We start from the raw sequence: 15,115 nt of genomic DNA, 5'->3' as shown, positions 1-15,115 counted from the left end.
TTGATTTTGTGTTTCAAAGTGTGTTAAAGGTTTACATTTCCAAAAAATAAAATTAAGAAATGGAAAAAAGATGAAAATCGAATTCAAACAGAAAAAACCCCAAATTACATGAAATAGATAAAAATCACACATCAGAAAAATTACTCAAGTCACTTTTGAACAAAGTATGCTGATTGTACAACCCAACATAACATTTTCTAAGAATAAAAATGAAACGGTATGGAAATCTTGAACTCCACTTAATAAATTGTTGATAGTGTGTACTGCAGGACCGGGCAAATGGGTAAACATAACAAGGTTGTTGGGAACCTGGATTCTCACTGTGGAAAAAGAAAGATACCAATGTGGACTGGGATATCATGGCCCCTGCCTGAATTAATTATCACTATGATGGTTACAAAATGACAATTTTCTATTTCTAAATTTCCTACTTATTTATTAGTTGGTATTCTTCTGTAAACAGGAGTGTTCCATTCTTCTTCCCACCTTGATTTTTCAAAATATCAGAAAATATATTTGTTTCCTCTAATACATTATAACCACTTCTGTCATTTGTCATTTTGATGTTTAAATTATCCCAGTTTTCCCAGTGGGAATCCTTTCAAGAAGAATCCTGTGTCTTCTTGACATAGCTCCATCTTCCTAAGAAATAAATTTTTGAAATAAAAATAGGTTTATATTGATACCACTAGGACCAATTCAACACCACAACACAAAGCAAACAAATGAAAAAGCAAACATGTCAGTTAAATGCAATGTGAGATCTTTGATTAAACCCTGGAGGTGTGTGTGTGTGGGTGTGCAGGTGTGTGTGGGTGTGTGTAGGTGTGTATGTACGTACTTAAATCAGCTGCATAAAACTGTGTAGGGACAATTGAACTTGAAAAAGACCATATTAGAGAATAGTATTATATCAATGTGAAATATCTGGAGTATGAAAGGAGTAAAACTTTTTGTTGAGATAATCACCGAAGTATGTAGGAGGGAAGTGTCCTGAAGCATGGTAAGCTAAAACAATGAATTCTCAAATGATTAAACAAAAAAAAAGTGTGTATATGTATACAGAGAGATAAAGCATATTTGGGACAATAAAAATAATTAGTGAATGTAGGTGAGCAATATATGGGTGTTCAGTTTACTGTTCTTGCAATTTTCTCCAAGTTAGAGTATTTTGAAAAGAAGTTGGAGGAGGGATGCTGGGTTGCATGAGAAAGACTGTGGAAGACAGGGCTGGGGCTGCACTATACACTTTTAACATCTGCAGGGCATCCTAGAGGGTTCAGAAGGACATGCCACATGGGAAGGTGGCTGGGGGCAAATAGCAGAAAACAGAGCATCTGGGGCAGCAGCTCACTCACAGTGATTTAGGGTCTGCAAGCCTTGGGATTTTAACAATGCAGCTATTTGTTTTAAACACACATGTAACATCATTTCATTTTATGCCCATACTTTACACATGCAACATTAGGGCCAAATTCCAACTCCATCCCAGTCCCAATCACTTGATGAGAGGGACATTTATTGGCTTATCTGGCAGATGGGTTTTAGTCCAAAGCTTCTCTTCGTGAATGATTTCAGTTCTTGCTCGTTAATCTTGCTGTGAAATCACAGTTAAAGAATTGTGGGTGAACACATCTAAGGTATCCAGTGATCAGCAATACAGCTTATTTTCTGTCAAGTATGACTTTGTCATTTTTATCTGATACTTACCACACAGCCTCATGCAAAAACAGGTTTGCTTCACCACCACCCCTCCTTCCTGCTCCCCCTTTCCCAGGCCCAGATACAGATTTGTATTCTTGGCATCCTGCTCTTGTTTGATGAGTTTTAGGAGGCTCCAATTCTTGTTTTGTCCCCAGGAGTAAAGCAGCAACTGCTTTAAACTGATAACGACATGATTTTGCTGCCCTATAGACAGTCATTTAAACTCTGTGATACGTGGCCACTGCCTCAAAATTCAAGCAATGGAAATGACATCATTATCAGCCAACTCTTTATGATGAAAAATGACCCACATTAGGAAACAATCTGAACCCAAGGAAACTTTGGTGATCAATCATCACAATTATAATGTACTGGCCTTTTATGTAAATCCAACCCACAGTGAAGCAGGATTTGGATGGGAGAGTTGGGGGAGGAGAAATCTAGTGGAAAAAGAACATAAGCACAATGTAATTAAGCAAAAGGGAAAGCTTCAGATAATATATGTTTCTCAGGGGACCCTGATAGACCTAAGCTGAAAGGGTTGCATCATCATCATTAAAAGCATTTGTTAAATGCTCAGAGCTGCAGAGAGATGGGCTGGGCTTTGTGCTGCGTGAAGTTAGTTGAAACAGGCCAAGCCCCTTCCACCAGGAACTTGAGCCCTCCAGGAGCTACCTGGTTGATGAGTAGTGGGCAGAGACATTCCCTCACTGCAGGGGAGCAATTATAACTGCCAGAGGGTGATGTTGCAGTTTTGGAGTGCCTGGCTTTCCCCATTCTACTTTAGTCCCTTCGGGTCATTTGTCCTTTTCAAGGCTGCATGGCCAGCCACATGCTCAAGGTGGCCTCAGTATGAGGTAGAAAGGAGTGGGACTGTCATCATCCATCTGCAAGAAGGCAGAGTGTTTTCAGAGAGCAAAGGAGGTGGGGACTTTGGTGATGAATCATGCCTTACCCGAGGGCATGTATAATTGCACCTGGCCAGCTTCACATGTCTGCATTTGATTCTTAGAGTTTGTGTTTTGTCTATTACCTTTTTCTCAGACCTGGAAAGGGGTGTGTGTGTGTGAATGTGTATGAAGAGATGCAAGGAAGGTGAGGAAGGACAAAGTGATAACAGATGTGGCTATGTTGGTCCCAGAAAATTGTAGAGAATAAGGCATCTCCTGGTTGCCTACACCTTAGGAAATGTAAAAAGGACAGGAAAGTGAACACTCAGCTCAGCTCAGCCATCCCTTATCAAGGACTCCAGAGGCTGCAGGTCCATCCCATGGCAGGTGGCTCTGGGCTAGTGAGTGCTCCAAGCAGGATCTCCACATGATGGCCTCCATCTGGCAACACTGGTTCCCCTTCAATCCTATTTTTTCTTAAAAACTTTGTAGTGTCATTTCTCCTATGCTTGCTCTTGACTCTACCTATGAAACCTCTTATATATGCACTTCTTATCCTGAAATCGATGTCCAGATTATGAGGCCCTGGCCTACTTCCTCACCTCCTATTTAATACTCTCCTACATGATGCAAATAACCCTTTTCCACCTGCAGACCAATAAAACTGGAAATTTCCCTCTAGGAGTTTGCTCCTTGTAGCTAAAGTTCCACCCTCCTATTGAATACAAATACTCCTGAGAACAACACATTAAGCTTTGTGTGGACTAGTTATTTGATCTCTTTCAGAGTAAAGAGAGGAGCATCCCAGAGAACAAGGCACTGCTCCACTAGGGCAGATAGGATGGGTCTCCAGGGAAAGGGGAAGATGGAGGACCCTAAAGGAAAAATAATGTGGAACAAGACTTCATGTTGACTCACTGTTCTAACTCTTTACACAAATCATGTCTTTTAATCCTTACACCAATCTTATGGGACTATATAGGAGCTTTATTATTCCCTTTTGCAGAGGAGGAACCTGAGATTCAGAGAGGTTAAGTGACTTTCTCATGATTACATAGTTGGTGGGTAGAGCTGGGATTCAAACCTTGGTAATTCAACTTCCAATATGTGTCTTTTATCATTACACTACTCCAGAGAGGAGAAGCACATGTCGGGGAGAACTTTGTCAAGAATCCTGGGAAGTAGGTTCTGATACTGCAATTACCCCTGCCCTGCCTCCAGCCCGGGGTACCTTGGTTATCTCTGGTTGTATTACAGATGTGTGTCCTGGTGGTGGCAGGAGGCCACACCTATCTAGATGGAACGATGGGCCTGCTGGCAGAGGCCTCACTTTGTTCTGGTGGAGTCAACTCAAGCAGCTGTGGGATCTTACCCTTGGCAGAAGCCAAGAACCCTCCTCGGGTCACCTTTGGACTTACAGTGCTAGCAGCTTTCTAATCTGACCCATCATGGCATTTTAAACACTGCCAGCAAATGCCCAACTGATTTATCTACAGCAATTAATGAAATCATATCTTGGGATCTGCAGACGTCATTGGGCATGCATCAGTTGACCTCAGCTGTAGTCTGTGGCCACTTATGGAGAGCACCATCGGTTCAGTTAGCTCAGTGAGCATGTGGTGCTGAGCCTTCTCTCACTGTGGTGAGGGGCCGGGGGAGGTTGCACTTTCTGCATAGGAAACACCCTCCTTCACTCTGGGCTAAAGAGGAGGGGAAACAATTTTTTGGAACATTTCCTAAAAAATAGGCAATCTCCTGTGTTCCTCAGAGTAGCTGATGTCCAATCAGCTCTGCTGTGCTCCCCACAGTCAAGAAGTTGGGTTCTTTGGATGTTTTGTGTGGCAGCCCTGGTTCATCCCAAACACCCACCTCCATCCCCATAGCTTCAGGCCTGGCTGGGGAAGGGCTACGTGGGACATGAAATAATCATCTCATAGCTATGGTTTAAATCATGCTTTATCTCATGAATAATCCATACGTGGTTACCAGGAGTCGTTGATAGTTGTCAGTCTTCATTTTCCAGGTGGTGGGAAGTGGGGAGGGTGAAAGAAACATCACTAGGTCTGTTGTCCTCTCCTCACCGGCACTACTCCTGTGACAAGATCAGGTCTTTCTTCCCCACCTAGCAAAGACAGGGGCCATGGGGATTCTCAGGAAATGTTGGGTTGGAAGGGACAGAAATAAATCACTCTAGCTGGGAGCATAGAGTCTATGTAGAGGAAGTGATCTGCCTCTGTTCATAAAATCCCCATTCATTTGTACCTTTGGTGAGAATACTACTTTCTCCCTGAGGTCTATGGGATGTATTATCATTAAATTTATGATATTTATATTAACTGGCTCACAAAGTACATCACCCATCAGGTCCAGTTTGCTTCTTAAAGCTGGAGGAGTGAAGAGTCCCCCTGAAATTCTTGGACTCTGTTTCTTTCCACTAAGTTCTTTTGTATATGGTGTATATTCATGATCATATTTTAAACCAGATAATTTTTTCATGCCTCGTTTAACTTGTGTGTCTTTTCAGAGCCTATACATTGGTCAGGTTTCTAATCAAAGCCAGATAGCATAGGTGAGTGTTGGGATGTGAGGATAGTAGGGGTTTTGGTGACCAGTACTCAGTGGGTAGAAAAAGGTGAACAGTGTAGTGCTGGGAATGCTGGGGTCAGAAGATCTGGGATCAAGAAATAACTCAAACAGGTATTAGCTGAGTGACCCTGGATTTGACTTAAAACTTTCTGAACATCAGCTTCTTATCTGTAAAGTGGAGATAATACTTACCTTGAAAGGTATTGGGAAGGCTCAAATAAGATAAGGTATGGGGAAAGGCTTTGGGAACTATACAGTCTTATATATGTGAAAATTATGGCTTCTGATCTTAAGTTTGATCAAATAGTTCTTGAAAGAAAATGGTCTAAGTATGGGGCTTTGTTAAACAGATATTTCTTATTGATTTTTCTCCTAACAGGACTTAATCTATACTCTGATGTTTTGTGTCTATTTTCTCAAGACATGGGCAAGTTAATAAAGCCTGTGCTTGGCATTGTGTTTGGCAGGGCCCTGCACCTTGCCAGGCCAATGTAGAAATGGGTTGGAGACTGAGCATAGGCAGTGTAACCCAAGAAGCGGGGGTGTATCCTGGGAAGATGGTTCCTGCCTGATTTCCATGTTGGACCTCTGACCTTTCCCCCGTTGTCCACCTCCGCCAAGCTTTTGAGCCACCTCATCTCTGTGCCCAGGTCTGTAGAGGTTTGAGGCTAGGGTCACATCTGTGGCCAGAGTCTGCAGGCCTATCAGAAAGAGAGGTGGTTTGACATTTGAGGAATTGTTCTGCTGTCTACCATGTAGTAAGTGTTGCTGATGGCAGGTGCTGACCCAAGCACTTTATGTGCATTACCCCATTAAATCTTCACAACAGTACTGCAAGGTAGGAGCTATTATCATCTCCATCTTACAGATAAGGAAACTGAGCTCAGAGAGTTTTAGGTCAATTGCTGAAGGTCGACAGTTTGATCAGGAGTCCCATGTGGGTATGTGTGATCCCAAAGGTTGCTGTTATACCAGAATGCTGCTCCAGTGTCTTGCCCAGCTAGGACTTGACAGCAGCCAGAGCCTCAGATCAAACAGTGAGACCAAACATGGCACTAGGGAGTATCCTCCTCTTGCTGAAGGGAAGAGAGGCAGAGGACTGGGACTGCATGTGACTTCTATCTTGTGGCACTGAGGTACAAGACCTGACATCAGTCATAAATGAAACATGTCACAGGCCAGCTCAACAGGGCTTAAATCATATGGCTGTACATAGTACATGTGTACCATGGGTACCTGTGCTTCAAAATCTCTTCTTTAAAGTTGTAACTGGCCATTTAAAACATTTCTTTTCCAAGTAGCTACCCTCACATTTTTTGGGCGGTTTAGAGTGGGAGGGGGGTGAACTGGATATCATTACAACTCTTTCTTTTAACCTCTTTGATTCTGATTTTGTATTGTTAATTCATAACTTATAAGTTATTGTCTAAAAGGAAAGGAAAGGGACGAGAAAGAAAGGAAAGAAAGAGAGAGAAAGAAAAAGAGAGAAACAGACAAAGAGAAAGAAAGAAAAAAAGTCAGTTTTTTTTTTTTTCAAGCAAGATAAGGAAAAGGAGAAAAAGAATGGGGAAAAGCCAAATGTGATCCAGGGTTGAGTAAAGTAGCATGAAACTGAGGACTTTAATGTCTGTTACACCCACCCAATACCATCACATAACTCTCTACATTACATTCCGCTAAACATGTCAGAAATGCAACTGTGCTTGCAAATAATTGCTGCCATTGAATGAATCCGCCCTGGCACATCCATCTGGGCTCAAAATAACCCCTGTAACCTAAGAGTAAATCAGTGACTGGACACCCAGTGCCAAGCATAATCTCAAGCAACATTTAACTAGGTTCAATATTTATTTCCCTGCCTTGAGTCACTTTGAAATGATCTGGACTCAGTTCAGACAGGACCAGCCCTAATTTTATGGTGTGCTTGGAATCATTCCAGCAACATGAGGGCTCAGATGTCAGGGAGTTCCAGAAAAATGAGATCCCTCACAGAAGATTTCACAATTTAAGACACCCTCCTTCCAACATTTTGCAATATGTGGGCTTTTTACTGAAGATGTAACTTTTTCGGAGGCTTTGAGGACCCTTAAGAAGTATGCCTCACCCACACTCTAAATCCTACTTCATCCCTAGGGATGGGGTGGGCAACGTTAACCTGGTTAACAGCTTGCATAAATAAAATCTCTTAATATCTGCAAATAGGAAAAGACAGGCCCTCAATTTACCCCCATTTTTCAAACAAATGACATTTCCCAAACAATTATGGAAGCCAGATTTGGGAAGCTTCAAGCCACATTAAAACAACAGATAACACTCCTACAAGTTTGACAGACAAAGGAACACATCAAACAAATAGCAGCCAATTCTCAAGCTTTTGTATCTCAAATGCTCAATCAATAGAAAATCAACCAGTTTTATTGTACACCAGAGATAAATCTTAAGATGGCAGGATTGACTTATAGCTCCCTGTTAAAGGGATATTGAGCTGACATTGAGTGACTTCACACTCAGCCATAACATTTATCATAAAAGTCTGACATGGTTAAGTGAAGTGATTGATATTGGCCCATCTTGCTCTAAAATGTAGGCTTTCCTCTGTTTTGGTTGGGAAAAGAGTAAAGGACCTCACTCATGGAATTAAACATCTTCCTTTTCTTTATTTTTCCTTAATCTATTAATGGTTATCCTTAATTCAGCATAATGGCAGAAATTCTAGACTCTGTGAAACCTAGATTCATATCCTAAGGTCATCACTTATCAGCTGTTGAGCAAAATTTTAAGCTTCTCTAAGGGAAAGTTTCCTTATCTATAGAATTGGGAGAACTGAGTGAGATAATGTAGTTAAAGCAATCATTAAAGTACATAGGCACATACTTAAGAAATGTTAATCATATTATTATTATAATAATAATCATTATTATAATTTATTTTGACTCCTGACTTCATTATTCTGTCAACCATTATGCTATTAGCACAGTAATAATACCAATAACAACAATACCTATTATAGATACCTTTTGTTGATACCTACTAGGTACCAGACACTGCGCTGAATGCTTTAAATATGTTCTCTCATTTAATCACCACAAAAACCTTTGAAGTTGGTGCTATTATTATACCAGTTGTTAGAAATAAGAAAATTGAAGCTCAGAGAAATAAAATTGCTCAAGATCACACAGTTGGCCAGGGTCCAAACACACTACATTACACTGGTCTCCCAACCCCAAGTCACATAGATTATCACTTTTTGTCCTATTACACCCTTAGAGGAACAGAAAACTCTAAAATTTGGGGAAAGTCACTTTATCTCTCTGGACCTCGGGCTTTTCGTCTGTCAATTGAAAAAGTTGGAGTGGATTACATAAGACATTTTAGGACTCCAGGATTGTAGTGGAATCAGTTGTTCTCAAGAAAAACAAGCTTAGAAATGTGTAAATAGGATTTTATACGTGTTTGAAATGGAGATTGTGTATAGGTATGGCTTGTTCTGCGTGGTCACTTTGTGCAGGCAGGCTGGAAGGAGGAAGGTTGCTGTACTTTTTATAATGGCTTAATTCTTTCTTCTCAAGCTATCATAACTCTGCTATGGAGGAAGCAGTCCACTTACCCCAACATGCTTGTTTTCAGTATACGTGGTTGTAATAAATTAGCACAATCTTTAATTTGGATAAGTCTTCACTTCCTGCTCCCAAATCTTGATTCTTCTGAGATACTTAACAATAATTCCTTCTTCCCAAATCCTAAAATTAAATTCTCCTGCCATTCTGGAAATAATGTTGTAATTAAAAATCTTTTTACATTTGGTCCTCACACTTCGGTGTTGACATAAAATAAAACCACTGATGACTGTTGTTGTAGCGTTAGGATGTTTAAAATATTTCACATCCTGTCCACAAGGTAAGCAGTTTCCAGATATAGTCTGTTTTGAGGCTTGGCTTCCAGGGTGGAGGTGGTGGGCAAAGGTAGGAAGAAGTGGCTGGTGAATGGAAGGGTCTAGAGGGGATAGAAGGGATTCTGAACCTCTCCTTTTGGCTAGAACCACGCCCAGGTCATTTCCTGACCCCCTGCTGCTGGGGTGCAGTCGCAAGACATAGACACAGTGCCCTGACTCTGGGCTCTCATTTCCACCTCTTGAACACAGCTCTCTGCTGTGTTCTGGTCCTGGCTTCCTGACTTGCTATTTATCTTGGTAGTGTGACATGCAGAAATATTATGTATGCTGGGTTGGCTCTTCAAAAGTGACCAAGACATTGCCACATTTTGACCTTCTGTTCTATTTGGGTTGAGGCTAAAGAAAAAGTGAGAGAAAAAAATCATCTGCCTTCAGTTTCTAGGACTAGTAGCTTTATGTTGTGCTTATACAGACATTAACCTGTCGGGAGTATTACTGATTCCTACCAATAATTTCAGTAAACTGTAAATTATTGGGGAAAATTAGTATTAGTTAACCTAATTAACTCTAAGGATACTAATCAATTATATGGCTGAATTAGAAAAAAAAAAAAATTTAGTCCAGGCACAGTGGCTCCTGCCTGTAATCTCAGCACTTTGGGAGGCCAAGGAGGGTGGATCACCTGAGGTCAGGAGTTCGAGACCAGCCTGACCAACATGGCAAAACCCTGTCTCTACTAAAAATATAAAACTTAGCTGGGCATGGTGGCACATGCCTATAATCTCAGCTACTTGGGAGGCTGAAGCAGGAGAATTGCTTGAACCCAGTAGGCAGAGGTTGCAGTGAGCCGAGATCACACCATTGCACTCCCGCCTGGGCAGCAAGAGTGAAATGCCGTCTCAGAAAAAAAAAAAAAAAAGAAAAAAAGAAAAAAAATTAAATGTGTTTGCTTTAATTAGCTTACATGTGTAGACATAGACCAAGTCAGGGCTCAGCAGATGCACAGGGAGAGCAGTGACCTTCTCGTGTCTTCTGTTTACTTGAGAACTATAAACAGAAACTCTGACTAGATGAGGCATTTTAGGGATGGGAGAGAGGTGGGAGTTGGTGGTGTGTTTTATGGACTATTATTTCAACATCACTTATCAGAAACCGAGAAAATTCATATTTTCTGAATGTCATTAGCCTTGGCTTTGATGATTTGCACCTAACCATTAAAAGTCAGTAGAAAGTCATTCATTGCTGGCTTTTTCCATGGAGTGTTGTTAAGCAAGATTTGTTGTCCTTTAAGTATTATTTACCAAAATGTGACACAGCTTTTTAGTGAAAACGTACAGGGGACATTAAAATGTCTGTTTTTTTTCTGAGGCCTTCTTAAACTTTGCAGTTCAAGCCCTGTCAGAGATATTACCAAACCTGTTTTTCAGGGATTTGAAATTTGCTCATAAAAATTAACTTCAGGCTTTTATGCAAGTTAAAAACAGAATTCGTGTAGTTCTTTTAAAATCTTGTAAGTCTTTGAAAGAAGGACTAATAAAAATATACCTTGTTAGGTGGCTTTTCCTGTGGCTGCACAGCCTGTTTGTTTAAGAACACGTTGCAGCTTGGCAGCTCACCTTACCCCACCTCTCAATCCCAAAAGCACAAAATATTTCTGGTTTTATTCAGAGCCATCAATGGAAAATGTCAGCTGTTCCTTTTTTTCCCCTCTCCTGAAAATTGAATTAGTTGCCCAGGAAAGGTATAAGAGAGCTCCACTGTACAGGGCCTGAATTCCTGTGCTGCTGTCGAAGGCATGGACATCTTACTATGTGTTCAAGAAACAGCTCACACTGTTCTTTGGGCCACAGCACGGAGCACCAACCTCATCCTTCCAGGCTTTGGAGGCCAGACCTACCACAAGGCCCAGTCCTGTTTCTTTTAGGCCCCAGCCACAATGAAACCATGTGCTTCCAAGGTCATGTATCACCTACCTATCCAGGGTCAGCCTTTCCCCCATGGGAAGCTGCGAAAATACCCATGTGGCTGTGGGCTTCTTCACTCATCCTCAAGACAAGAAGAAACCTGTGTCACACCCTGCTTGAGGACAGCTTGGTTTGCCTCTGCTAAGTACAACCTATTCTTGTGCTTTTGTCTTATCTTAGAGTGATGTCACAAAGCCCTACCCTGGCCTCATGATGGGAAGGTACCAAGATGAGTGCTTTGGTGGAAGGAAAACTATATTATAGAAGATACAAAGATTCATTCATTTCGTTCATGTACTCATTCATTCAAACATATAGTGAACATGTACTACGTACAAAGCACAATTCTAAGAGCTAAAGTTATGAGCTGAAAGATGCAAGCCTTGTCCTAATGGACCTGGAGCCTACAGATGAAGAAAAGCATACAATTATAGTACAGTGTGTGTGTGTGTAAGTTAGTCAGGAGTGTGATAGGGTGTTGTGCATCAGAGGAGAGGCATCTAGCACAAGGTGGGAAGGAGTGTATGGAAGGCTCATGGGTGAAGTTGAGAAACAGATACAAATGAGGGTCCTGGTAGGGTAAGTACAATTAACAATTTGTTTCTAAGATAAAGGTTCTGATGACTGTAATTTAGTCCCAGAAGGTAGAGCCTTTCAGGATATAGCTTGGGATGCTTCCTTTCTAGCTGTTTTTTTGAGGAAAGTGCCATTTCATTCCCTAACACCCAGTGTGGTCTCTGTAGGACTTTGTCCCATTTATGATCAAAGTCCAAAAGATTAGATTACAACTTTGCTCAGCTCAAATGCCCATCCCCACCTCCTATTATTTCTCATATAGGACTGACCTGGTAACTGCTGCTTGGCTGGGTCACAGATGTCTGATATGATGAAAGATCTTAGTGGAGATGTCACTCAGGAAAGTGACACTATTCATTACCTCTTCCTGCTATAGTGCTTTAACTGTGCCATAGTTATGGCTTTTGTGGAATAGGAATTAACTAGTGTGTCATATCAGAAGGACTCCTTCTCCCGAAGTCAAGAGCCCAAATGATGCTGCTTTCTAGATCAAGCTAGGCTTCTTTACTCTGGAAGATAGACCTCTACCACTGCCTGTGACAGACAAGGACTTAGCAACTAGGAGATGTCACACTTGTGTGCTTTTCTCAGGCAGGCAGCTCAGGTCTTCTCCAGTTTTGTAGCTTTATTCCTGATTTTAACAGGCTTTGGCCTCTTGTCTCTGAGCCCCTTAAAAGTTAGATGCAACAAGCAAAGAAAGGGTAAAGGATGAGGGTGTTGGCTTCTAGAGGTGGCCAGGAGAGATAGCAGATAGTGTGACAAGAGGGAAAGAGGAAGAGGAGACCTGTGAGAGGTAGAGACACAAGAATTTAAAAAGAAAGAAAACTCTGGCCAAGTGGGCTGGGGATGGAGATTCTGTGAGAACCTTGGGTTTTTTTCCCTCTACAGTGAGTCTTGGACTCTGTTCCCCTGGCATTTGTACAGTTAAGAAAATGTGGTTAAGTATTTTCCCAATTTTGAATTGACATGGAAATTATGGTAATTTTGAATTTACATGGAAATTGTGATAAGAAAGTATTTTTCTCAAGTCACTTTATAAGTCATTACAAAGGTGTTGCTCTCCTTGATGAGAATAGAGGTAGAACCTTACTCTTTTAAGTGCTCTCTTCTTAAAGGAAGTAGCATGGCTCCATGGATAGGCAGCAGATTGCATATCTGGAACCTGTTTCTGTATGTTTCTGGCCTTATTTTCTCTGACCCTGAACATAATTCTTCCCTCCCTTTCTTTTTTCTTTAAAATGGGGCTCGTTACCTCGACAGAGCTTGCGGAGTGATATACTTTGGTAATAGAGGTGTGTATACAGAGAACTTTTTAGAAACATATGGTATGTATTTACATGAGGTTTGGGAAAGGAAGCTTATGCCATCATGTGAACCTCAGATAATATCTAGCATGTAATTTGAGAATCAATGAATTCGCAGTCTTTGTCATGCAGCTGAGGAGACTGAGGCACAGTAAGATGAAGTAACATGGCTGAGGTTATATGAAGGGCAAAGCTGGAATTGATGTGAACCCCCTTGGAGCCTGAGATGCTGTTTTTTCCATTAGACTGTGACACTCACATTAAATTTGTATGCCATCTGAACCAGTTGACCCACCCTTTAATTTTTATACATATTCTAAGTTTTATTTATTACATATTGGAACTCTTCTCTTGACACTGCATTTGAAATTATTTTATGGCTAAAGCTTTGAAGGTTTATAATGCAGTGGCCTCCTAATAGCAGGTCAATCAGAAAGACTTTCATTTGGCACTGGTTCTCAATGATGTAACTAAGCTATTTAAAGCTTGGCAAGGAAGCCCAGTAGAACCTGAAGTTCTTTCTATCCTGGAGCTGATTGGCTGAAGTGATCTTGGATCCTCAGAGAAGCTTCAGGAACAATGATTGCCACAGCCACACTGCTTTTGTGGCAGGGATGCTGCATCTCTTGGGATTTCTCTGACACTGTATCTGTGCCAGGCTTCACATGGCCTTGCCTATTACTGAAAGGTTAAGGGGATCACAGTGAACTGGAGTAAGATGGTTTATTGGCTATTCAGGGACCCTTTTCACACGCGACCACTACACTGCTCCCCTCCTCCATGCACCACCGTCTGGTGTGATTGTTCTTATAAAGACTTTTGAGAGTTTCGAAGAAAGATGCATGTCTATTCATGCTATATACAGTCACAAATATTAGGCACCTACTAAATGCTTGATTCCATGCTTGACAAAATGGGCAGTAAACACACATCTAATAAGTAGCCCCATTCATTAGAGGCATAAATTCTGTTGTTAACATGAGGCACAAGCACATAGAATGAAATATAAAACATACAAAAAGGATGCAGTGCAAGTATATTGTGAGGTAGCCCAAAAAATGAAATAGGGACCATGGGGAAGGACACAGGCTTTACCAGTGATGGACCTGGGTTCAAATCCCATCCTGCCGCTTACTAACCACATAACCACGGTTTTCTCAAGTGTAACATAGGTTGGGATAGCTGTGAAGATTAAATAAGAGACTATGTAAACTACTTAGCATAGGACCTGACATGTAGTGAGTACTTGATAAATAAATAACTAAAATATTGTTGTTATTATAATTATAGAGATTATAAGTGCTACAAGAATTCAGAGAAAGGACAGCGCAGTGTGGGCTGAAATGAGAGAAAATGGCCTATAAACTGAGAAGAGGTAGGTCCTTGAAAAATGAGTTCAAATCAGACTAGGATGGGTTTAGAAGAAGGGCTCTCAGGTAGTCCCAGACAAACAGGAGAGCAAAGGCCTGGAGGCAGCAATGAAAATGGGCTTCCAGGAGAATGTCATTGTAGGGGCTTGTATGGGGAGCATGGGAGAAGAGGTGCAACCTGATTTTGGCCAGTGGCAGAGCCTTCATCCACTTCCTCTTCCGAATGGCCCTCACTGGTACCAGTCCCTTGTCTCCCCATTCATAGCCCAGCAGGAGAAGAGCTGTACTGTGGGTTTTTGAAAACTTTGCATAATCACTTCTGCCATAGTTTAGCAGGTGAGAGCCTGAAGAGAACTTCCTGGTCCACAGTGGGTAAGCCCATGACTCATATCTAGAATCTTTTTAAAATTTATTTTATTGTCATTGTTGTTGTTGGGGGAAGTGGGGACTTCAGTTGTGTTCACTGAGAAGTAAGAACTGGCAGGTAAAAAAGGACCATGGAAATAAAAGAGTACCTGTCAGTTTCTTGTGGGATTGCCCCCTCTCCTTCCAAAGGCCTTTGTAAAGTCCCACTCATCTACTACCTTGGCAATCTTATGACATTCTTAACACCAGAAAATTACCCCCCTTGCCCCACCCCCGAAGGAGCTCAATGAATGTTGCTTAGACTATTTGTTAGAGTATTTTCAGTGTGACTTCTATAACAATTGTCTTTTTCTGGTAGTTCTTACTAATTACATGTGATGGTAAGATTCCCCTGCCCACAGCGAAACCAAAAGGCATTAGCTGTCTCCATTACCATTCACACACTTGCTTAGCTGAATGGGAA

The 15,115-nt window shown here is 41.3% G+C and overlaps 2 long non-coding RNA genes across 3 annotated transcripts in view; one reads left to right on the top strand and one right to left on the bottom strand.

The window, feature by feature from the left end:
* Positions 1-423: 423 nt before the first annotated feature.
* On the bottom strand, positions 424-11,186 carry LOC129059416 (uncharacterized). The gene is made up of 3 exons (XR_008525291.2): positions 11,046-11,186; positions 4,581-4,716; positions 424-642 (listed from the first exon to the last, which is right to left on the bottom strand). It is a non-coding gene; the product is annotated as an uncharacterized LOC129059416 (long non-coding RNA).
* Positions 11,187-11,268: 82 nt separating this feature from the next.
* The window catches only part of LOC129059415 (uncharacterized), a 29,314-nt gene continuing 25,467 nt past the window's right edge, over positions 11,269-15,115 (top strand). For both annotated transcript variants that reach the window (XR_008525289.2, XR_008525290.2), the window contains exons 1-2: positions 11,269-11,615; positions 14,207-14,291. This is a non-coding gene — a long non-coding RNA (uncharacterized LOC129059415). The remainder of the gene's footprint in view (positions 11,616-14,206; positions 14,292-15,115) is intronic.

This window comes from Pongo abelii, chromosome 4 (assembly GCF_028885655.2).
Source record: "Pongo abelii isolate AG06213 chromosome 4, NHGRI_mPonAbe1-v2.0_pri, whole genome shotgun sequence".
NCBI lineage: Eukaryota > Metazoa > Chordata > Mammalia > Primates > Hominidae > Pongo > Pongo abelii.
This window is presented reverse-complemented; position numbering and strand designations above follow the sequence as displayed.